The sequence below is a fragment of the Petaurus breviceps genome, unplaced genomic scaffold (genome assembly GCF_028583685.1).
Source record: "Petaurus breviceps papuanus isolate PSGF00001 unplaced genomic scaffold, PetGlider_PUasm1.0 174, whole genome shotgun sequence".
In the NCBI taxonomy this organism is placed as follows: Eukaryota; Metazoa; Chordata; class Mammalia; order Diprotodontia; family Petauridae; genus Petaurus; species Petaurus breviceps.
Window position 1 is genome coordinate 29610248 of NW_027185761.1, and position 25210 is coordinate 29635457.

The 25210-nt window shown below is 36.2% G+C and overlaps 2 pseudogenes; one reads left to right on the forward strand and one right to left on the reverse strand.

Annotated features, from left to right (window-relative positions):
- Positions 1-1578: 1578 nt before the first annotated feature.
- On the reverse strand, positions 1579-2401 carry LOC138158347 (AP-4 complex subunit mu-1 pseudogene; annotated as a pseudogene).
- The window catches only part of LOC138158348 (atlastin-3 pseudogene), a 27029-nt pseudogene continuing 4218 nt past the window's right edge, over positions 2400-25210 (forward strand).

Consider the following 25210-nt stretch of genomic DNA (forward strand, 5'->3'; position numbering starts at 1 on the left):
TTGATGAAGTCTTTGAAAGAGTTGTTAATATTTTACATGTCTTCTTTTGACAACTGTTTCCTTTATTCTTTGACCACTTAGTCATTGGAGGATGGATATTAACCATATAGACATGTGTTGTGTCCTTCTCTACCAAGATAATTAGATGCTTATGAGAGATAATTCATGAAATTTTCCCCTAATCAACTGCTTATTTTCTTATTCTGGCTGTGTTAAATTTCCCACCCAAAATAAACTTAACATCACAAATCAAAATTTGTTTGTACAGAAGTTACAGATATATATATGTATATGTATATATATATATATATGTGTGTGTGTGTGTATATACATATATATGTACATATATATGGAGATAAAAACAGAGAGAGGAAGGGAGGGAGGGGGGAGAGAGAAAGACAGAGAGAGACAGAGACAGACAGAGACAGAGAGAGAGAGACAGAGAGAGAGAGAGAGAGAGAGAGAGAGAGAGAGAGAGAGAGAGAGACAAAAGAGAAAAAAAAAGAGAGAAAGAGAGAGAGAGAGAGAGAGAGAGAGACAGAGAGAGAGAGAGAGAGAGAGAACACTGACAATCAATATACAGAAAATAAAGAAAATTTTCAGAAACTTATAATGAATTAAATACAAACAAATCTGAAATTTTATTTTTCCATAACAGTATAATAAAAAGGTGATTGCAAATGAAAAAAAAAAGAGTCTCTATTACAACCAGGCTTCCACCCAAATCTGATATGTTATTGCTTGCTGCTACTTCAGTAGCTCCAGGTTGACATAGAAATTGCTGAGCATGATCAGGGAACAAGATGTGTGTTGTAACTGTAGTTCAGGATGTTGAGAGGTGGAGTTGGTTCAAGAGCTTTTGAGAGAAAAGATTTTGTTCCTTTGAAAAACATCGTACATTGTATAAGACTCTCTTTGGGACCAACTCTAGAAAAAGCGATATAGGGAAAAAAAAAAAAACTTTGTAAGCTGCACACATGTCAAGGAAGCCTATTAACATACTCGATTTCTCTTTTGTCTTCCTAGAGATTTTGGAAATTTTCTCTTTATATGAGATTGTGGCTTCTTAGTTTGAATAGAGATTTTTCACTTCCTGCCGGAGACCTCATTGATTTTGTTTATTTTCTGATATATTCTAATTGGTATAACTCCTGTGATTTTTCTTTGCTATCTTCTTGAATAAATGGGTTTATTCCCTAAAAAAAAATAAATCTAATGGAATTTGAAGCCCTTCCTTGCTTTGAAAATAAACTCTGCCCACCTAATAGCTGAATGTAATCACAAGCTGCCTATGGTGGGAGGAGTTTACTGAAGTTTGGAGCAGAGCCCACAGCAAGCTGGAGGTCACAGCCAGCTAAATGATTGGGAGGAGAGCACACTTCCCAGGGAGAGATTGGCTTGTGAGTAAATCTAGGTTTTGTATTGGTTTGTGGGAAGGCTAAAGGATGCTATGGCTCTCTGTGCTGTTATAGCTTATTAACTTCTTTGCTAATATAATGGAATCAGATTACTGGTTTGGGGTTTCGGTTTTCTGGAGTCTGAATAAATGTTTTGCTTCTGTCTTCTATATGGAGACTGTTATATTTTGTGATTGATTACCATGCAGGTATAGTTATAGTGACCATGGGCTCTATGAATATGGAATTCAAACTCATCCAGTTGAACAGAACCATGAAATCAAACTTTATTTACCCATATCCGTTGCCCATACCCTTTCAATTCTGATTTGCCGGGACAGAATTGCTTGGTCAAGTTAATTCTCATTTCTGAGCAGCCGGGAAGAAAGGATTTCAGTTTGGACATCCACCTTCAGCAGGGAGCCATTGGATTCAGTAAGCACTGAGAGCGTTTCTAGTACATCCAGGAAAAAGTCATTGTTGTGACTTTGGTCACAGCAGCCAGTTAAGACCAAACAGCTGGCTGCACAGTTTGGGGCCACTTTGCTCTGCTGTGTTTCATCCCCAAACAGACCGACACTGCTGAGCTCTAAGAGGTTGAAGGGCTTGCTGACCTCAGGCTCAGTTTGACTGCAGTTCCTCAGCATCTTTGCAGATGTAATGTGCATGCAGCCATAGTCCAGCACTTCATCCAAGAACTCATGAACAGTGCTCCATTAAGGGAGACAGTCTTCTCACTGATGGAGCCACAGTAATCTCTTCATAGGATGGCCAGCCTTGATAACAGCTCCAGGAGGATGAACAGGGAACACCCCTTGAGATAGTGACCACAAGACAGAGGCTGAAGGGTAGGATGTGCACAAAGAGGAAGCCTTTGTCAGCACCACGGCAGGAGGCTGGGTCCCTGGAAGCCCCGTAACCTTCCTGTAGAAGGTCTCAGCTACGTCACCGCCGCTACAGAAGATCCTGTAGATGGAGGGCAGAATGAAGAGCTGGGAGGTCATGGCCCTGGGAGGGGCAGGTAACAAACACAGGCTCTGCTGGTCCGGTGAAGAGGCCGTCTGTCCGGGACACGGGCTTCAATAAGAAGTAAGCCCAGCTTTGGTCCCTGACTGGCTGAAATCTGGTGGACAAGCAGAGGAGGAAGAGGGAGAGGATCATGCTTACAGTGCCCCCTTAGGGCGGGTCAGGCAGGGGCGGCAAACACTCCTTTTCCTATTGGCTCTAATAAGGAGGTAGGTCATGTGGTCAGGGACATTCCACGCCAATTGCAATTGCTCCCCGGAGTTTGTTGCGCCCTCGTTCTCCCTCTTCTTCCTCTGCTTTCATTTTGCTTGCTGTTACTTTAGTTAAGCTATTAATTGTATCAATTTTTGTTTACTTAGAATTTCTAAGCAGCTAAAGTAATGAACCCCTTAATGACTGCATTATTTGAATTCTATTTTCTGGAACCAATTATCATAGTTCATAAAATCATAACTTTGAATAGTGCAAATTTAAATATGTGTAACTTTCTAAAGGGAGTCTTATATTTACACTAATCAGAACTTAGCTTAAGTCATCACATTGTCAGCAAATAGACACGTTTTTGTCTTCTCTGTATTATTTTAATTTCTCTATATTTTCTTGTAATCATTAGCATGTTTAGAATTTAGTCAAATAACTGTGGAGGGAGTGAGGAGAAAAGAGGGCATCTTTGCCTTAACCCCTGCCTTAATCCTTGCCTTAACCTTTAATGTGAATACTTATAATATTTTTCTATTGCTTATTATACTAGTTTATGCTTTTATATAGTCATTTTATAACGTTAAAAATGCTCCTTTTGTGCCTATATTTTCCTCTTTGAATGGGCTTCTTTAAATATATATATATATATACATATATATATATATATATACATATATATATATATATAATTTTTAGTTTTCAGCATTCACTTCCATAAATTTTCAGTTTACTCCCCCTCTCTCCCCCCTTCCTCCACAAGACAGTATGCATGATATGGTTCTACACATACTTTCCTATGAAACACATTTTCACATTGGTCATGTTGCATAGAATAATTAAAACAAATGGCAGAAATTATGAGAAAGAAAAAAAAATAGGTTGCTTCACTCTGCATGGAGGCATATCTATAATTTTTAAGGCTTATAGAATCAGCGGTGCACTTTCTTACATTTGTTTTCTGTAACTATTGATAAAATCACTTGACTTTGAAAGATGAATTTGCTTTGAACATGTTGAAGTTCGGCTGCATACCAAGCATCATTATGTTCTATAGGTATTTGGTGGCACAGAAATGCAGGTCATCAGGAGATTAATCCTGGATATACAGATATAACATATACAGAGATAATTTAAGCTGTTAACAGTGATGCAGTCACCAAGAGAATGAGATCCTTAGTGATTCTCTGAGAGGTTCTTAATATTCTGTCTTCTCTTTTAATTGGTTTTGATAGTTCTTATGGCAATCTACTAGGTCAAAATACCTTTGCCATGTCTTTTCTGCTAGAGCCCTCATTCTTTCCTTTATTTGTTTGTTAAGTCAACAAACATCTTAATAGTCTTCTATGTGTTAGGTTCAGTGTAAGGGAGACGCAAAGAGAAATAAGGTAAATATCCTGTATCAAATGAGAGAGCATTTGTAAAATACTTAATGCAGTGCCTAACATAGAATGGGGACTTAATATATCTTTGTTTCCTTCTCTTTCTCCTTTTGCTGTCTTCAAAGAGCAAATATTCTAAGATGTTATCTGTTTTTAACTCTTATTTCCCAGTATTGTAGTTCTATTTTGATCACTAAATTCTACCTTTACACAACAAATAATAACATATTCCTATTTGGCACACGAAACAAATTTGATTAATTCAAGAAAAGTGTGGAGAGTATTCAGATACTGGTGATATCACATGCTATCTCTAGGGACTGGAATTATATTCATATATGAAATTACATGTTTCCATATTGCAGGAGATGGTATCTCCTGCTGTAAGAAGAAAAATCATCTAGTATGGTATAGAAAAATTTCCCCAGTGTTCCAGCTACATATGTACATAACCTTTATGTCATTCATGTCCTACCTAGAATGTTTGCATCATAAAGGAACATATACAGTTATCTGCCTTAGGGTAGGACTCAAGTCCACTTATTTCTCTATCGTTCAATAAAGTACTTTGTGCATAGGAAGTATGAAAATATTATTTTAATAAGTAAATTAATTGCCCCTTACTTCTGGGTGGGGTGTTTACATAATCTTAGATTCCTTATTCCCTTATTCCCAAAAGTCCACTCTCAATTTTTTCTTTTCACATCTGCAGAAGGTCAATTGCTTCCTTGCCTCTGACATCTCTTCCATTTAAGTAACCCTTTCTTTAGCTTTCAGACTAAAGCAAAGAAACAAACCTGACCCTGGTGAAGGACAAGGTACAAAAGGAAAAGATATCCAAGAATTCTACCCGTTTCTGACTCAAAACTCAGAGATAATCGGGGTCCTATTTTTGTACCAATTTAAGGAGGATTACAAAATGTTTCAGAGAATAATAGAAAGTCGATAATCAGTAAAACATTAAGAGGAATTAAAACAAAATGGGGTGGGGGAATCTCCTCTGAGACCTCCCAACTGCTTTATTTCAACATTTTAGGAGCAATCACAAGAGTAAGTTGTTTAAATCTAAAATGTCTGCTTTGCCCTGTTATAATAGCAAGCCACAAGAAGACACACAGAAAATTAAATGCATATTTCTCTTCCTTTAAATAGGATGAGCATTTTCCAAAAATATAAAAGCAAACCACTGACGATTTGCTGGAAAGTTGTGAAGAAGTTTTGCAGCAATTTTCAATGTTAACAGATAAAATTATGGAAAGTTGGCCATCTAGGCAGTGGTGAAGATGAAGGAATGAAGGCATGAAAAGTAATTTATATTGAATTAGCACTTTATGTTTTTAAAATGCTACCTGGCTTTAGATAAGGGGTCATGTAGGTCTTCATTTTTTAATCAAACAATAACTCCTCCATACTCTAGGTAGAAGAATTAAGTTTATAGATACATGAGATGCATATACATATTTGAGGGTAGCTTAGACAGTGGCATGAATATTGGATTATATTATTTTTATAAAATTTAATTTCAAAAGTTTCAGTCTTACAATTTGACCAGTGCAAGACAATGATCCACTTTAGAGAAATAAACGGCCTCATACTTAGGAATTTTCAGGACATAAATAAATCAAGTGTTTGATAGTTGCATTAAATGAAAAAGTGAAGTTTTATAACTACACTTGGAGCAGGAATACCAAAGATGCTGATGGTGATAGTGATGGTGGTGGTGATGATGGTGGTGTTGGTGGTGGTGGTGGTGGTGGTAGGTATGTAAATTTTGGATCAACAGCATAGGTGAAATCTCCACAGTTTGGTGAAAAATGAATTTGTGGGAAAATTCTTAGAATAAAGTTAGTCTATTAAGTGTTATGATTCCATTTAAAAAGTCTTCTTAGCATCCCACATGACTTTCATTGGCCTAATCATTGGCCAGTAACATGAGATTGCTATTTCTCTCCTCATGATTACAGGGATCACCAATTTATTAGTTTTTGTCTATAGAGATAAGGCTCATTTATAGAATAAACCCTGGGTGGGACCAAATCCATTTATTGCTTTATATAGAGTAAAATACAAGTAAAAACCCTATTTAAGGATATTCCTTTCCTAAAAAAGATAGATATTTGCATTATATAGCTTGTATTATAGTATTTACCTTAAGTAGAGTGTTTCTGCATTATTTTAAAAGTTTTCTTTGACATACAAGATAGTCACTTGAAATTTCTTAGGTGAACAATAGTTCCCCCACATTGTACCTTTTACAAGTATGCTTTGACTGTGCAGTTCCCCCAACATTATTTCCCAGACAAGCTCTCCCAAGTTTACTCTAGGTATTATTATCAGCACTTGAATGTAGAAGTCTTCTGTCTTCAGATAATTGTTGCATCCCAAAGTTACTGTTTTTTATAGGCTAATTATGATGAAAATTCCAGTAAGGATAAGGATATGCTTAAAGCCCATTCAAACTGACTCTGCAGAATAAATTATCAAAGTTTCAGTGTGAACACTTACACTTTGGATGGTGGCTACTGCTGCAAGTAATGTTGTACACACACAAACACACACCTATCTATCTATACATATATACATATAAAATAAATAAATGTATGAAAATGTGTACAGGACACATTTTAAGTTTAATCTATATGACTAACATTTTATCCACAGCTATCTTTCTACACACATACATGTGTGTATATATATATATATGTATGTGTATATAATATAGATAGAGAAATAGATTAGATAGATTGGGTAGATAGATAGATAGACAGACAGACAGACAGTTTGTTTGCCCAGCCTTAAGAAGTTAAGGATAAAATGTTAATCTTATAGATTAAATTTAAAATGTGTCCTCTACACATTTTTTTCAGGGAATTGGTTGTTAAACAGACATCTGCACTTTTCTAAGTTTGGACCTTATGTTCTTATAAGAGATATATATCTAAGGCTTCTCAAGGGGTGTAGGGTGGTGAATGTGTGCCAGGACTAGGCCCCCCCTCCTCGCACCCTCCTCTAACAAAAAAGAAACACTCTCAGAAGTTCAGACTAGTAACAAATTCAGCCACTTGAACACTGACCCAACAATCAGTGCTTCAGAAACATTTCAATCCGAATTTAAAAAAGAAGAATATTTGCTTATAAATTACACAGAAACAAAGCATTTTCCCTGCATAAGTAAGAGCAGTTTAACCTCAAATTATCATTGCCAAAGACCACTGCTAGCAAAAGTCATTGTTGCTGTGGATTAAGTATCGCCTGCCCTCTTGTCATATGGAAACTGGTAAGATATGAAGACTCATCATAGATCTTGGAGGAATATTGGATTCAGATCCCTTTTTGCATATCACTCCATTGCTTTGAGACCTGATCACCTCTGTGCTCTGCTCTGTGATAAATTTATGGCATGATGATAGCACTGAAAATATAAATATTTATTTAGATATAACAGATTGCTCACTGCTGAATGAATGGGCAGATCAGATGGATCCCTTCTCTAAACTCTGAAATTAAAACCTTAAATCCAGGTCACATGCCCTGTTTACCATGAGTCTGATCACATTCTTATGGAGTTATAAAGTGTCAAAACATGAAGGAAACTTTGGTATCATTTAGATCAAAACTCATCACAGAATTGAGAAAACCAATTCAGAGATGTGAATTAACTACATTGCTAAATAGAGAGGATATGGCAAATACACTACTCAAACTGAGTTCTCTTGACTTCCATTAGTGTCCTTTTCTTTACGCAACTTTGCCACTGCCATATTATCCTTCACCAAAAGTATTAAATTGTATTTTTCAAAAATTTTGTAGGCTTCTTTGTCAATGCTTGGCAATCAATAAAAACAAACTCAAATGTGAAGTCCTGTAATGCTACAACTGTAGTGAGACTTGTCACAGTCATTGTTTTAGATGAAAATTATTTGGATCTAGACTGATGGTTATTCATTGTTCCTCAAACAGAAGGGACAGAGTTTGGCTTAATGAGTATCATTCTAATTGGGCATACTTTTCTCATTTAAGCTGTAAGTGGTTTGTGATTTTTATCTCTCTGAAATTAATGAAACATTTTATTGTGTCTATCAAGGAATATTTCTAGTATCCTATCCTTGGTAATCCTCCACAATTATACTGTGTACTCCACAATTATACTTATGCATGTGCATGTGGACACAAAGACAAGGAAATGTCCAAAATCTGAATGTGATCTCTAGTTAATCCAAATCAAGAGGAATTCTTGATGTAAATTTGTTTTCCTCTAAAAAAAATTAAGACTCACAGTGGCAAGGAAACTTTGAATAAAAATATCACTTACAATTAAAATGTGTCATTTAAATGAAAATGAGTATGAACAATATTAATAACACATCCCTTTGGCTAGAAATGAAATGTGTCCCTGAAACACTAAAAACTAATGTGCTGCAAGTTTTATCACAGGACTGAAATTATGTGTGTGTATGAGTATATTCATAAATTTAGAGCTAGAAGGCACCTTAGAGGCCATGAAATAAATCTCTTAATTTTACAGATGAGGAAACCGAGGCACTGAGGTTAAATGGATTGTCCAAAGTCATATAGTGAGGGTCATAGGAAAACCCAGGTTTTCCTGAATCTGAGTTTAACAATATATTCACTACATGCCCTAGCTGCTTGACCAAGCAATGCATTCACTTCCATCCTAGTATGTTTAACTCATTTACTGCCTTTATCTTTGGAGGACAGAAGATTTACCATGGTATTTCTATTGACATTCAGTGAGCATTTGGATAACTGGTCAACATTTATTGAGCATATATAGTGTGCAGATTTCTACATAGGTGCCAGGGTGGTACAGTGTTAAAAAGAGAAATATTTTCTGTCCAATAGAGGGACAAATACAACAATTGGGATTCAGAGGTCAATAACTGGTGCATCAAAGGATATCAAAGTGGCAAGGACCAAAGAGAGCACCTAGTCCAAGCCCTTCCTTTTACAGAAGCAAAACAGGTCCCAAGCATATACATGATTTGCCAATGCCACCCAGTAAACAGAGAAAGATTTGATCTTACGCTTCTCCAACTCCAGTCCCTGGCCTCTTTTCACTTTACTAGGTTGGCATAGAGCCTGAAGTTAGAACAAGATGTATGGGACAGTGGTCAATGCAATACACACACTCATATATTTATATGTGTGTGTGTATATACACATATACCTATAAACACAAACATATATACACATAATATACATATATAGATGGATAAATGGATATTGTATGTATGTATATTTGTGTATAGCATGTCCCTTTGACATTAATTGTCCCCTTGACTGTTCTCATCATCTTGGACATCTTGCATTCCTGGATTTCAGGGAACACTAATCAGAAGGTCTGAATGCCTCTAGGAGCCTCCAGTCACTGCTCTGTTAATAAATTCAGCCCTGTTAACTCTTCTCTCTATGTGGGGAAGTATTTCTGCCTCTTCCCAAATCACCCTTCATACCATCATCCTATCCATATTTCCTGAGCAAAGATTAAAAGCTCTCATAAATATTTAAGCACTGGAGGTTGGCTTACTCACCTCTACTTGAAAATAATGTGTTGGTGCATTTTGCTACACATGTATAATTTTATCAAAGCTTCCTAAGGTATATAGGTGTGTGAGAGACATTATTGAAAAGAAAATATTAAAAAGTCCCTGTCCTGGGTATACTATTACTGTGCATACATATTAATCTTTACAGTAAGCACATGCCTACTGGCCAAAGCAGGGAGGAAGTCATACAGTGAATCAATGGACTTGGTGGTTGATTTTCCTGGGAATTAAAGTTTAAGGGTAAAAGGATTTTGCTCAAAGTACATCCACTGATCAAGGTCTTTTAGATTCCTGAGCAAGCAAGGAGTAGGAGGAGATAGAAATATCTAAAAGGGAGAAAAAAATGGTATCAGGAAATACATTCTGGGCTAATTTGCTTGTTGATGAATATTTCTGTGTATTTAAAGAGAATTTGTACTCATTAGCAAGAATGTGTATATAAAAAAATTGGATTGAACATTTATAAATAGCAAGTATATAGAAACTAAATACACACATGCATGTGTGTATGTATGTATGTTTGTGTATATGTGTATCTGTGTGTATGTCTTGAAATTTTTGCTACATTTATCTTGTATCTTGTCTTAAAGACACTTTTTAATCTGGTTTTACATGTTGATAAATCTAATGTATACTAAGATGATTGGTATCCCTACTTCCAGTCCTTCTCCTCCCCAATCTATCTTTACATAGATGCCAAATTGTTATCATTAGGTACAAGGCCTATCATGTTCCATCTGCCCTCAACTACCTCTCTCTTGCCCCTCAGACTAAGGATTTTTTTTTCTTTAGGTGTATAAACTCCTTAACCAAGTGGTTACAAGCATATCTTTCAGATTTTCTTCATATTCAGCACCCTCATACACTCTATATCACAGGAAAATGTTTTTACCAATTTCCCATAAGTGATTTTCTAATCCCTTGCACCTGTATAAGATATGGAAAGTCATTAATAATCTGCACTGTAATATGGTGTGTCCATAGATTCAATTACCCCACCCCAAATTTTTATCATTGAGAATATGTATCAGCTGATTCAACCAATTAGTCATATTGAATGACGTGAGAATAAGATCTGTACCCTTCCCTGGGTCAATCAAAAGGCTTTTTAACATTTAAAATTCAGATTGCTTGAGGGACTTGTTTTGACACACACTCTGAGACATATAAAATATGAAGTGACTTTGGCGTCAGAGATTCGAATGGTGACCCCAAAGGAAGTTTTGATGAAGCCCTTAAGAAAGATTCACTTGTGAATGAGGAGATTTTTGGCCTCATTTCCTCTCCCCTATCACAATTTCATTGATTATTTCAAGGTCTCGTGAAGTTCAAGAAGTTTTTCTGGACTCCCCATCTACTTCCTAGCCCTAGGAGTATCTTCAATGAGTCAATTGCTACATTGAGAACCAAGGATAAATGACGAAGGAGAAAAGTAACTTGCAAAACTCTCTAAGGAGTCTTGCAGAAAGCTGTACCAAAGTTAGAGGTAAATAATGAGGACTAAAAAAAACAAACAAAAACCTTTGATTTGTCCCCATTGTGACATGTACTCTAAGCATGAGGTTATCGTTCCCTTGATTTCATATATATTTGTGTGAGTGTGTTCCATATTTTAAGGAAATATTTTCTACATCTGCTCTTACCATAGTCACTTTGGTAAATACCTCCTTTCTATTAGAGGATTAGTTTGGCTGGCAAGTTGATATTAATTGATAATTATTTTGAAGAAGGACACATGGCCTATAGCATTAGGCAGCAATACTACCTCATCACTTCAAAATTACCCAGAGAATCCTGAAAGGACAAATAGCAGCATGCTATAGAGATTGGTTCTGCCAATGTGAGTAGTGGTTGGGAAAATAGCTCAAGAGCCTGAGTTAAACCCATTTTACTCTCCCTCTTCCACTCTATCTTTTGAAATCACTAATTACCTTCAGAGTTCAGCTCATATTTCACCTACAGGAGATTTTTCCTCAACCTTCCTCACCATGCTCCAATTTATTAATACTTTCTTCTATTTGAACTTCTGATTGTTTTCTATATTTTACTTCTTCCCCTCCCACAAAGTAGGAGAATGTAAACTCCCTTAAAAGAAGTACCATATCATTTCTTTCTTTTCTTTTAATTTACTATCTTATGGTATTTAATTTTCTTCCAATTACATGTAAATATGGTTTTCTTTTTTTTTCTTTTTTCTAATTTATATCGATCATTTCTGCCAAAGTTTGAGTTGCAAATTTTCTCCCGGTTTTAACCCTATCCACCATGCCAAAATAGCAGTCCAACAGGATATCCCCTCCTCCAATTTGCTCTCTCCCATATTTTCTCTCATACCCCTTTCAACTTTTCCAGTAGGGCATGGTGGATCTCTATGCCCCAGTGCCTGTATATATTATGTCCCAATTACATGTAAAATAGTATTAATAATAGTACATATATATGTATACACACACACACATATATATATATATATACACATATTTAAGTATTTGATTTTTAAAACTTTGAATTCCAGATTCATTCCCTTCCTCCCTTGTCACCCACACTTACTGGGAAGATAAGCAGTCCAGTATAGGTTGTACATGTGTGGCTAATGCAAAACAATAACATAGTAGATATATTGTAAAAGACTGACTATATTTCCCTCCCTCCTATCCCACCTCCCATTGGTTCTATTCTCTACTTTGATCCTGTCCCTTTTCAAAAGTGGTTGCTTCCAACTTCCCCCCCCCCCCCCAGCCTACCCTCCCTTCCATCATCCCCCCTCTCATCCCCTTCCCCTCTACTCTCCTGTAGGGTTAGATACCCTATTTAGTGTGTATTTAATTCCCTTCCCAAGGCAAATTCAATGGGAATAGGGTTTACACATTCCCTTTTGCCTTCCTATTCTTCCCCACCATTGTAACCATTTTCCCTTGGCTCTTCTAAATGAGATAGTTTACCCCATTCTGTCTCTCCCCATCTCCTATCATTATATTCCTCTCTCACCTCTTAATTTCACCTTGTAAGTATCATCCCTTTCTTTTAAATTGGTCCTGTGCCCTCTATCTAGGTATACATGTAAACATATATACACACATTCACCTATGTATTCATATGGCCATGTACCCTCATATATAGACATATATAATATAGGTAATATATATATAGAAATATATATATAGAGAGAGAAATATATATATATTTCTATTCCCTGCAACTATTTTCGTACTGAGAAAAGTTTCATAAGTTACAGTTATCATTTTTCTATGTAGGAATGTTAATATTTAAAAGTTGATAACTTCTTTATGATTTATTTTCCCTGTTTACCTTCTCATGCTTCTCTTGCTTCTTGTATCTGAATGCCAAATTTTCTATTCAACTCTGGTTTTTTCAGCAAGAATGCTTGAAAGTCCTCCATTACACTGAATGACCATATTTTCCCCTGAAACATGATACTCAGTTTTGCTGGGTAAGTGATTCTTGGTTTTAATCCCAGCTCCATTGCCATCCAGAATATCATATTCCAAGCCCTTCAATCACTCAGTGTAGAAGCTGCCAGACCCTGGTTTATCCTGATTGCATTTCCACAATATTCAAATTGTTTCTTCCTGGCTGCTTGTAATATTCTATCCTTAATCTGGGAATTCCAGAACCTGGCTATAATATTCCTTGGATTTTCCTTTTTGGGATCTTTTTCAGTAGGTGATTGGTGGATTCTTTCAACCTCTGTTTTGCCCTCTGGTTCTAAAACACCGGGGCAGTTTTCTTTGAGAACTTCCTGGAGGATGATTTCTAGGTTCTTACTTTGATCGTGGCTTTCAGGTAGTCCAATAATTTTTAAATTATCTCTCCTGGAACTATTTTCCAGGTCAGTGGTTTTTCCCATGAGATATTTCACATTGCATTCTATTCTTCCCTTTGTTTGGATCTGTTTAACAGCATCCTGATTTCTCATAAAGTCACTAGCTTCCATTTGCTCCAATCAAATTCAGAAGCAATGATTCTCCTCAGTGAGCTTTTGAGATTCTTTTTCCATCTGACAAATTCAGCTTTTTAAGGCATTCTTCTTCTCATTGCCTTTTTGAGTCTCCTTTGCCATTTGAGTTAGTCTGTTTTTTTAAGGTGTTATTTTCCTCAGTCAGGCTGTTGACTCTCATTTCATAATTTTTCTTGAATCATTCACATTTCTCTTCCCAATTTTTCCTCCACTTCTCTTATCTGCTCTTTAAGGTCCTCTGTGGCCTGTAACCAGCTCGTTTTTTTCCTTTGAAGCTTTTGGTGCAGGAGTTCTGACTTCACTGTCTTCCTCCTATTCCATGCTTTGCTCCTTTTTGTCCCCAAAATAGGAGTCTAATGTTGGAATTTTCTTTATGCTTTGTTTTCTTTGCCTGGTCATTTTGCCACTCAATAACTTGACTTTTGGGCTTTTTGACACGGTAGGACTCTGCTACCAGACAAGGGAGCTTTCGTCCCAAACTCTGAGGTTTTCTCAGCTGCCAGAGGTATTAGATGGGTGCCCTCTCTGAGGCCTCCATGTGCTCTGGCAAGCTGGTTATGCACCCCAGGACCTTCACCCTAGACTGCAATCCATTTCCAAGCAGGTTTGTTAAAGCAAGAGCAATTACCCCTGAGACTGGTCGCTTGTTCCCTCTACACTCTGCAGGCCAGGAGGTGAAGCTGCCATGTGGCACTGGCTGCCTGTGCAGGGAGTCTCAGGGGCTTCTTGCCCTGGGGGCAAAAGCCATGCACTCCCACTTACTGGGTCCCAAAGTCTAGACTGTGCTGACCTCTCACTTTGTCCTTCGCATCTATGTGTTGATAAATCTGGAAATGGCCACAGCTGCTGCTGATCTGGAGTCCCTCTGGGGGGCAGCTGGTGAGGCCCACCTTGGGGCAAAAGCCTTGGCATGGGGCTGGGCTCTGCTTCCAGAGAGCTGTGCTGGCCACTTCCTGCAGGCCTGCCTGGCTGTCCTCTGTGGGAGCTTAGCTTCTCTGTGTTATTTTGTGGGTTCTGCAGCTCCAAAGTTTGTTCAGAGTCCCCTTTTACATTGATTGGGGAAGGTGGAAGCCTGAGCTGCTCGTAGGTCATGTTTCTACCAGTACCATATCATTTCATTTTTGTATCACTAGTCCCAAAAGGCAGTGTGTCTTAGTGGCTAGCAAATCTCCTCAATAAATAAGTAGCATCTGAATTCAAGCCCCATATCTGACATATATAAGTTCCATGAACTAAAGCAAATCATATAAGTTCCCAGTAGATATTATGTTGCAAAGCATGTATTGCAAAACAGTGGTAGAAGAAATTTCTTATTTCAATGAAATAAGGCAAGGAAAAAAAAGAGAAAAAAGAAAAACAGTTTCCAGAATCAACTGTTCAAATGTGATTTTTGTATATATTATATAACTATATATTCATGGGTGGGGGAGGAAGGGTATAAATTACTTCACATAATTACAAGCAAATTTGGAAATTCAATATTCTTTTTACTGTATAATGGTGAGGACATAAGCAGTTTCATAGCCAAACTTGTAAACTTACAACAAACATCACCCATATTGACACCTGGACTCAAGCTAAAATATTTGTGTAGACTACGGCTTATAAACAAAGATGATTCTTAAGAAAGCCTATTGTACTTCACTATCATATGTCCGTAAAGGCTTAACATGAATCTCAGCTTAGAACAAAATAATTATATATGTGCCATGAAGAACATAATGTTCAGATATTAAAATTTTCCCATATAAAAACCAATACCAATAATTGTACTGCATTGTGTCAAATAAATCTATAAGCATTTCTTAGGTATCTATCTTTGTTACAGAAACTAACACTCAGTATAGAATATTTTTAAAGTCCCTGTCCTAAGAGAGCTTACATTTTATTGGGTGAAATAACATATACAAATACTTTAAATACCAAAAAACAGGAAATAAACATTAAAAATAAGAACCAAGTAAATACAAGGTAATTACTTTTGGATTGGATTAGAAGCACTAGAAGTTGGGGAATCAAGAGAAACTTCCTGTAGAAGGTAACACTTTAGCCAAATTTGCAGATATCTTGGAATTCTAAGAGGTAGTGTAGGAGTACATTGAAGGCAATAGATGAGGTGGTGAGTCTGAGATGGGGAGCCTGTGTGCCAAAGCACAGAGAATGGGTATGGAATGCCTTGTAAAGAAAGAATGCCAGTTTGGCTGAATTGTAAACTAAGAAAACCTAGAAAGGTAAACTGAAGTCAGGTTGTAAAAAGCTTTAAATGACAAATGGAAGACTTTGTATTTCTTCTTAGAAAAAAGACATCTGGGAGCCAATATGGTAGAATAAACAATAAATTTCCACCACTCTCCCATTTTACCATTCAAACAATCATAAAATATTACCCCAATACAAAGCCTGGAATAGCAGAACCAGAAAAATGGGGTGAAAAATATTTGAGTGTAAGAAACTAGGTAGATCAGCAGGAAGGTAGATCAGCAGGAAATGCTTGTCTCACTTGGGCAAAAGGAGAGCATACTCTAGGGCAGGAAGTATCCGAGCAAGGCATCATCAACCCCTAACTCAGCAAAATAGTGAGAGATCCTGAGGCCCAGGGCAGTGGAGTAGGCAAAAGCCAACACCAGACTCACCCCCAACCTGCTTCAGCAAAGCCCTATTTGTAGACTCCAACCCTACTGGTACCAATCCAAATAGGTAGTTTCCAGCAGCCAGAGTGCCACATCCTTCAGTGAAGCCCTGGAGAAACATCCTACCAGTATCAGCAGATGCCAGACACCAGCACCAGGACCCCCATCCCATTCTTTCAGAGCAGAACCAGAAGACCCCCTTAGACCTCAGGGCAACAGCACCAGGTAAACAGCCAGATCCTGAAGCCACTGTCACAAACAGCCTCAGACAGTGCCCTTTCCCCTCTAGGAGCACAGCTCAAATTTAAAAGAATTGAAAAAGGAAAAAAAAAAGATGAGCAAAAAACAACAATAACAATAAAAAAAGAATATGACCATTGAAAATACCATGGTGAAAGGGAAGATCCAAATATAAAGTCAGAAGAGGACAACAACATCAAAATACCTCTGGACAGAGCCCTCCCCCCAAAAAAAATTGGGAAGTGGTCACAAGCCAAGAAAATACTTGTGGAAGAGTTCAAAAGGAGGTCTTTAAATATCATATAAGAGAGGTAAAAGAAAAACTTGGGAAAGATGAGACTAATGAAAGAGAATTATGGAAATGGGGCAGCGAGGAGGCACAGTGAGTAAAGCACTGCCCTTAAGTTGGGAGGACCTGAGTTCAAATCCAGCCTCAGACACTTGACACTTACTAGCCGTGTGACCTTGGGCTAGTCACTTAACCCCATTTGCCCTCCAAAAAAAGCAAAAAATTATAAAAAATTTCAAAAAGAGAATTATTAAAAGAGAGTCAATATCTTGGGAAAAGAAAACCCAAATGGAAAGGAAAATACAAAAATTTGCTAAAGAAAATAACTCCTTAAAAGTACAATTTCCCAAATGGAAAAGAAAATTAAAAAAAAAAAAAAACTGAGGAAATCAATTCCTTAAAAAGTTGAGTTGGGCAAGTGGAAGCTAATGACTCTATGAGATATAAAGAATCAATCAAATGCAAAATAATGAACAAATACAAGAAAATGTAAAATATCTCTTTAAAAAAGAACTGATCTGGAAAATAGATCCAGGAGAGACAATGTCAGAATGATTGGAATACCAGAAATCCATAGTCAAGAAGAGGACCTAGATGGCATTTAAGAAACCATATTTTTAAAAAGTTCTTATATCTGGGAACCAAAGGGCAAAGTAGGCATTGAAAATATCCACTGATCACCTCAGGAAAGGGATCACAAAATAAAAACTCCAAGGAAAATCATAGCCAAATGTGAGAACTATCAGGTCCAGGAAAAAAAAAACTGCAAGGGGCCAGGAATTCAAATATTGATAAGTCATGATCAGGATTACATAGAATTTAGCAACTGCAACATTAAATGATCAGAGGTCATGGGACATGGTATTCTGGAAGGCAAAAGAACTAGGACTACCACCAGGAGTTACCTACCCAGTGAAATTAAACATAATACTTCAAGGGAAAAATTACCATTCAATGAAATAGGTGGATTTCTATATTTCATAAGGAGAAGGCCAGAATTGATCAAATATATTTGAATTCCAACATCAAGACTTAAGAGAAACCTAAAAAGGAAAAAGAAAAGAGAAGGGGTTTAACTGAGATGAAATATTTATGATCCTATGTGGGAAGATGATACTTATAATTTTTCAAATACTTATCATTAATAGTATAGCAAAAGGGGCGGCCAGGTGGCTCAGTGAGTACAAGCACCAGCTCCAGTGTCCGGATGACCTGGATCAAAACCGGGCTCAGATACTCAGCACCACACCCAGAAATAACTGGCCATGTAACCTTGAACAAGTTACTTAATCCCGATTGCTTTAAAAAAAAAAGGAGGATTTGGGCAAGATGATTTTTTGGGGAGGCCAGGTGGCTCAGCAAATAAGAGCACTGGCCCCAGTGTCGGAATGACCTGGGGATCGAATCCGGGATCAGATACTTAGCACCATACCCAGAAATAACTGGCGTGTAACTGTGTAAATTGAGCAAGTTACTTAACCCCAATTGCTTAAAAAAATAGTATAGCAAGAAGGGTAAAGGTATAAGACAGGGTATAGGTATAAGGTAAATTTGAGGGAATAACAAAATAATTAATGGATGAGAAAGAGTACACTGGGTTCTGAAGGAAGAGAGAGGGAGAATGGGATAAATTATGCACATGAAGAGGCATGAGAAACTTATTAATGTGAAGGGAAATATGAAAGGGTGGGCAATGGACATTGCTTGAACCTCACTCTCATCAGTATTGTCTCAAAGATGGAATAAACCCACAATCGATTAAATATAGAAATCTAAAGAGGGTTCTGGGAAGGTGGCAGTGTCGATAAAAAAAAATTCCAAGCACACTAGATTTCCTCCGCAAGCAAGATAAAATAACACCTCAGTGTGAATGTTCAGTGGCAAAAATAAACAAGAATTGAAAGATAACAGTGGTCCTCCTGGGACAAGCAAAGAAGATCTGAAGAAATATCCCAAAATAGAGTTTCAGCCAGAGTCAAGTATAAACACCTAGAGCTATCTCTGCTGAAATAAAAAATGGTGATCCCTTGGGGTAGCTGAATTTAGGCATAGCTTTGACCTTAGGCACAAAAATGTTTACCTCCCTGACTGTGTGGGTTGTCAGACATCTGAGTAGGAGGAGATTGATGGAACCTCTACTGACAAGAGAAGCCAATCCCAGCCATGCTCCTGAGATATGGTCTTGAGCAAGAAGGAAACAGTTGATCCCTTGTGAGTGCAGAAGTACTGAGACAAGGATGCTGGTAGCTTGGATACTTCAAAGAGCACTGAGGTCTTGGTCTCAGTTCCAAGACAGACGGAAGAACTGAAGGTTACAGCCATTGGAAGATTCTCTCTCAGGGAAGAGGGGCATTTCTAGCATAGTGTTCTCAGGTGCCCTAGCTGTGGCTTGGAGTGGGAAAAGAGTGTCGAAGTTGGGACCAAGACAAAGCTAAAAAAAATCACAACAAGAAAGACCAGAGGCCACAGGCAGTATCTTCCTCACCCCAGGATTAGAAGTGATTATAATAATTAGCTGGTAAAAAAAATAAATGAAAGAGCAGGCAAAAAAAGAAAGAACCTAACTACAGACGGTTAATATAGGACTGGAGAATATTGGGGTTCATCTTCAGAGGAAGATACTGAAGAAAAAAAAAGCTTCTCCCCTGAAGAATAATGTCAAATGGTCACCTACCAAAAATGAATTCATAGAAGAACTCAAAAAAGACTTCAAAAATAAGATAGGGGAGATTGAGGATTTTTTAAAATAAGAACGATCCAAGAAACAGCAAGATAATGAAAAGAAAGTAAAACAACTGGAAAAGGAGATCCAGAATCTTAAGGAAGAAAATTATTCCTTGAAAATTAGAATTGGGCAAGGGGAAGCCAGTGAAGTAATAAGAGATCAAGAAATAATAAAAGAAAATAGAAAGAATGAAAAGTAGAAGAAAATATGAAACATCTTATAAGAAAAACAACTGATCTGGAGAACAGATGAAGAAGAGAAAACATAAGAATAATCAGACTGCTTTAAAGGTATGATCAAAAAAAAGAATCTTGATATAAAAATATGAGAACCAATTAAAGAAAATTGTTCAGAATATTGTTGTTGCATAGGAAATGATTACTAGTGAATTTAGAAAAATCTGGGAAAACTTGGACTCATGTGGGAAGATGCTATCCACCTACAGAGAGAAATAGATGACAATATATTTTTACATGTATGTGTGTGAGTGAACGTATGTATGTTAATGTCTATGTAATGTATATATGTGTGGCTATATGTAAGTATATGTATATATGTTTGTGTGTATCTGCGCATATGAATATCTGCACGTGTATATATATACACATGCATATTACATATATATACACATACACACATATTTGTATGTACACACATATGTATGTATGCATTATGAATGTATATATAAATCTCCACAGTAAGTAGTAGTCTCCTTGGGAGGGAGAGGAAAATAAAGTAAAATGCAGAGCAGAGGTCAAAAGAAAACATAAAATAAAGCAAAAAGAAAAAAGGCAGCTTAGAAATTAACGTATATTATGGTATTATTTATTAATACTATTTATTATATGGTTTTCCTTGAAATGGACATTCGTTGCTTTATATTGAATCCTCTCTTATGGTCTGCTGGGTACATGGCAACATTTTTATTTTATTTTCTTATTTTAAATTTTAATTTAAAATGAATTCAAATATAATGAGAAAAGAATTAGAAATCTATCTTACCAGACAGGAAAGTAGGAGGAGAGGGTATTAAGTGAAGGTGGCAGGGTAAGTGATGGACAGAAGACTGGGTAGATGGGTGAGGTGGTAGGCCAGAAGCAGAACATTGTCAAGGAGAGAAAGGATGAAAGGAAAGAGGACAAACTTTAGAAAAGATGGGATAAAAGAAGTACAGAGTTAGTAATCCTAACTGTGAATATGAATGGTATGAACTCTCCCACAAAATGGAAGCAGATACAGAGTGTATCAAAAACCAGAAGTGTACTATATGTTGTTTACAAAAAAAAATGCTTGAAGCAGAGAGAGACACACACAGAGTAAAGGTAAGGGGCTGGAGCAAAATTTATTATACTTCTACTGAAAAAAAAGCAGAGGTAGCAGTCCTGATCTTACACAAAGTAAAAACAAAACTAGATCTAATTAAAAGAAATAAGGAAGGAAACTACATCTTCCTGAAAGCTACCATAGACAATGAAGTAATAACAATACTAAACATATATGCAACTGGTATATCATTCATATCCTTAAAGAAGTAAATGAATTACAGGAAGAAATAGACAATGAAACTATACTTGTGGGGGACCTCAACTGTTATCTCTCAGAACTTGATTAATTTAATGAAAAAAATAAACAACAAAGAAACTGAGATGAATAGAATATTAGAAAAGTTATATATGACAGGCCATTGGAGAAACTGAAAAGGAACAGAAAGTAATACAACTTTTTCTCAACAGAAGGTGGTACAGACACACAAAAATTTGACCATGTATAGGGCATACAATCCTCAAAATCAAATGTAAAAAAGCAGAAATATTACGTGTATTTTCATTGGATCACAATGCAATAAAATTACATTCAATGAAGGGCAGTGGAAAGATAGATTAAAATTAATTGGAAATTAAATAATCTAATCATCAAGAATAAGTGGGTCAAAGAACAAATTTTAGGAATAATCAATAATTTCATTAAAGATAATGACAACTGGCCAACACCATAATTTATGGAATACAGCTAAAATACTAGAAAGAATGGATTGATGAATTGGGGATCCAACTAAAATATCTAGAAAAAGAACAAATTAAATGCTCCAATAGAGCACCAAATTGAAAATCCTGAAAAAAATCTAAGGAGAGATTAATAAAATTGAAAGGAATTAACTATTGGGATAATAAATAAAACTAGGACCTGGTTTTAGTAAAAAAAAAAAAAAAACTTGGGGCAGCTAGGTGGCATAGTGAATAGAGCACCGGTCCTGATGTCAGGAGGACCCAACTTCAAATCCAGCCTAAGACACTTGACACTTAAGTAGCTATGTAACCTTGAGCAAGTCACTTAACCCCAATTGCCTTGCTTTTCCCTTTCCAAGAAAAAGAAAAAGAAAAAAAATTACAGATAAATCACTGGTTAATTTGATTTTAAAAAAAGAAAGAAAACAAAATAGCCCATATAAAAAGTGAAAACGGTGAAATAGAATGCCTAAATAACACCATCTTGAACAAAAAAAGAAAGGAAATTGAACAAGCTATTAATGAACTCTCTATGGAAGAATCCCTTGGGCCAGATGGGTTCACAAGTGAATTCTACCAAATATTTAAAGAACAATTAACTCTAAGTATATATTAAAGTATTTGAAAAAAATAGATGAGTAGGAGACATATCATACTCCTTTTGTAAGTCAAATATGGTTCTGATATCCTAAGCTAGTAAGAGCTAAAACAGAGAAATAAAATTATAGACCAACTTACCTAATGAAAATTACAAGGATCATACTCTAAAATCAGGTGGGATTTATACCAGGAATGCAGAGTTGGTTCAGTTTAGGAAAACTATCAGCATAATTGACCACATCAACAATAAAACCAACAGAAATCATATTGTTTTCTCAATAGATTCTGAAAAAATTTTTTTACAAAATAAAGCACCCATTTCTATGAAAAACACTAGAAAAAAATAGGAATAAAGGTAGAATTCCTTTAAAATGATAAACAATATCTAATCTAAAACCAGAAGCAAGCATTATTTGTAATGAGGCTAGGCTAGAAGCCTTCCCACTAAGAACATGGGTAAAGAAAGGTGCCTGTTATTACCACTACTATTCAATATAGTACTGGAAATTCTAGCTCTAGCAATAAGAGAACTAAAAGAAGTGGAAAAAATAAGAATAGGCAGTGAGGAAACAAACTATCAATCTTTCCAGATGATATGATGATATAACTTAGATAATTTTGGAGAATCAATTAAAAAATTATTGAAATAATTAACAACTTTAACAAAGTTGCAGGAGATAAGATGAACCCACATAAATCATCAACATTTCTTTCAATAATGAACAAAGCCCAGCAGCAAGAAATAGAAGGAGAAATTACAGTTAAAATATCTGATGAATATAAAATATTTGGGAGACTCCCTGTTAAGTCAAACCCAGGAACCATATCAACACAATAACAAAACACTTTTCATACAAATAAAGTCAAATCTAAACAACTGGAAAAAGTATCAAATACTCATGGATAGGCTGAGCCAATATAATAAAAATGACAATTCTGATTAAACTAATTTAGTTATTCAGTTCCATATCAATCTGTAAAGCCAAGCACTAGCAGCTTTCCAGCTGACTGCTGCTGTGAACAGCTTTCAAGTTTCTGATTACATAGTATAGTAATCTCTCTATTTATTCAATAACAAATCAGAGCAAAACATTCACAGAAAATCAAGGTACAGCATTCACAATGTTACAACTAATCACAGAAAAATCAAAATATAGCATTCACCATGTTACAATTCAGCAGCTTATCACTAAAATGACCACATAGTTTTCACCAAAGTGGTCACATAATTTTAAACAAAGCACATTCATTTAGTCAATCACAAAATCCTTAATTCAATCACAAAGTACAAAGTTCTCCTCCCCTAGGTCACAGTAAATCATAATATTTTCAGTCAGTACACAGTATCTAAGCAAAGTCTTCTTTCAGCTTGACTCGAGGCTGGTTCTCAGGTTCCATACTTCCTCTTCCATGGTCCCAGCTCCAAGTGTCACCTGGGTTCAGAGGCAGGCAACTCCCAGTTCCTTGTCCATCTTCTTATCCAGTTCTTCATCCAGTTCCTGTTCCATATAGAAGATCACAGTGTCCACTCCACCTCAAGTCCTTCACTGTTCCTGTTTCTAGGAAGACAATGCTTGACAGAGCCACAATAATATTCATACATATTTCTGGCACCATCATCAATTCACTATCTGCCTGTGAAATCAACTCAGACCCTCCAACAAGGTCTGAGAACTCAACACAAATCATCAACATAGAAATCAACACAGACCCACAATCAAGGTCCAAGAGGTCAGCACAAATAATCAGTAAAATCTCAGGATCTCTAAAACCCTCCTCCAGAACTTCTGTAAACATATAACCACAAAATCCTTTTTCAGGGCTTCCAGTAAGGTCCCAAATGTCGGCCTTAAAACACTATAGCAGACCCTGACAAGTGATTTTGGAGTTGTTGATCTCAGTGATATCTAGGAATATTCTTTAGAACAGACATCAGTCATGATCATGGCAGAAATGCCTTGATAGAAATCTTGAAGATCTACTGAAAGACATTGAAAGATGACATCGATTTTTACCCACTGAATATTATATTAAAAATTTGAACACCATAGTTACACAAAGTAATCAAAACAAAAACTGAAAAATGAACCTATGGATTAAAATAATATTTACCAATTCCCATATTTTGCATATTTTTAACATGGCCAAAATGTGAATTTATTTTATAGGACTATATTCATTTGCTACCTGAGAGCCTTTATTGGATAGGGGAGGAGAAAGACATGGTAGGCTTCAAGAAAAGAATGATGAAACGATAGGAAAGAGAAGTTCAGAAGGGAACAGAAACAGATGATGAGGGCAGTGTTGCTATTACCACTTTTAATTATACACACACATACATATCCAATAACAAGATCAAACAACTTAATCATTTGAACTGACATACTCTGAGAATCAAATTTCTCTGACTTTTGCTTTACGTTGAAAAAGAAAGTAACCCCTTACTAATTGCTGAGGTGAAAGATTTAATCTTCTTCCAGGTCTTGTTATTTCTGTTAACCACAGTGGAATAAATTTAATTCCAAAAAAAAAGCTAACTAAACATCTGTTACATATTTGGCACTCTTCTAGATGCTGGGGATAAAAAGACAAAAGAATACTGTAAACTAAAAATTAATAAATTTAAAAGGAAAAAAAAACATAAAGTAATGGTTGCCATAAAAAATGTACATTCTAGCCTTCTTCAGGAGGTGGGATGACAAGAATCAGTTCCGTGTTTTCATTTTTTTTTATTTTTGTAGTTAAATTATTTTTATTTTTTAGTTTACATCATTCATTTCTACAAGATTTTGAGTAATAAATTTTCTCCCCATTTTAACCTACCCAACACCCCAAAACAGCAATCCCACTGAATATCCCCTCTCCCAATCTGCTTTCCCCTGTATCTTCCCCCATTCCCCTCTGACTTTCCAGTAGGGCATGGTAGATCTCTCTGCCCTAGTTACATGTAAAATAACTAATAATAATAATAATAATATATTTTTAAACATTTGGTTTTAAACCTTTGAATTTCAGATTCTTTCCCTTCCTTCTTTATCAGTCACCCTTACTGGGAAGATAAGCAATTCAATATAGGTTGTACATGTGTAGCTATGTAAAACATTTCCATAGTGGATATATTGTGAAAGACTGATTATATTTCCTCCGTCCCATCCCCCCCCCCCCCCCCCC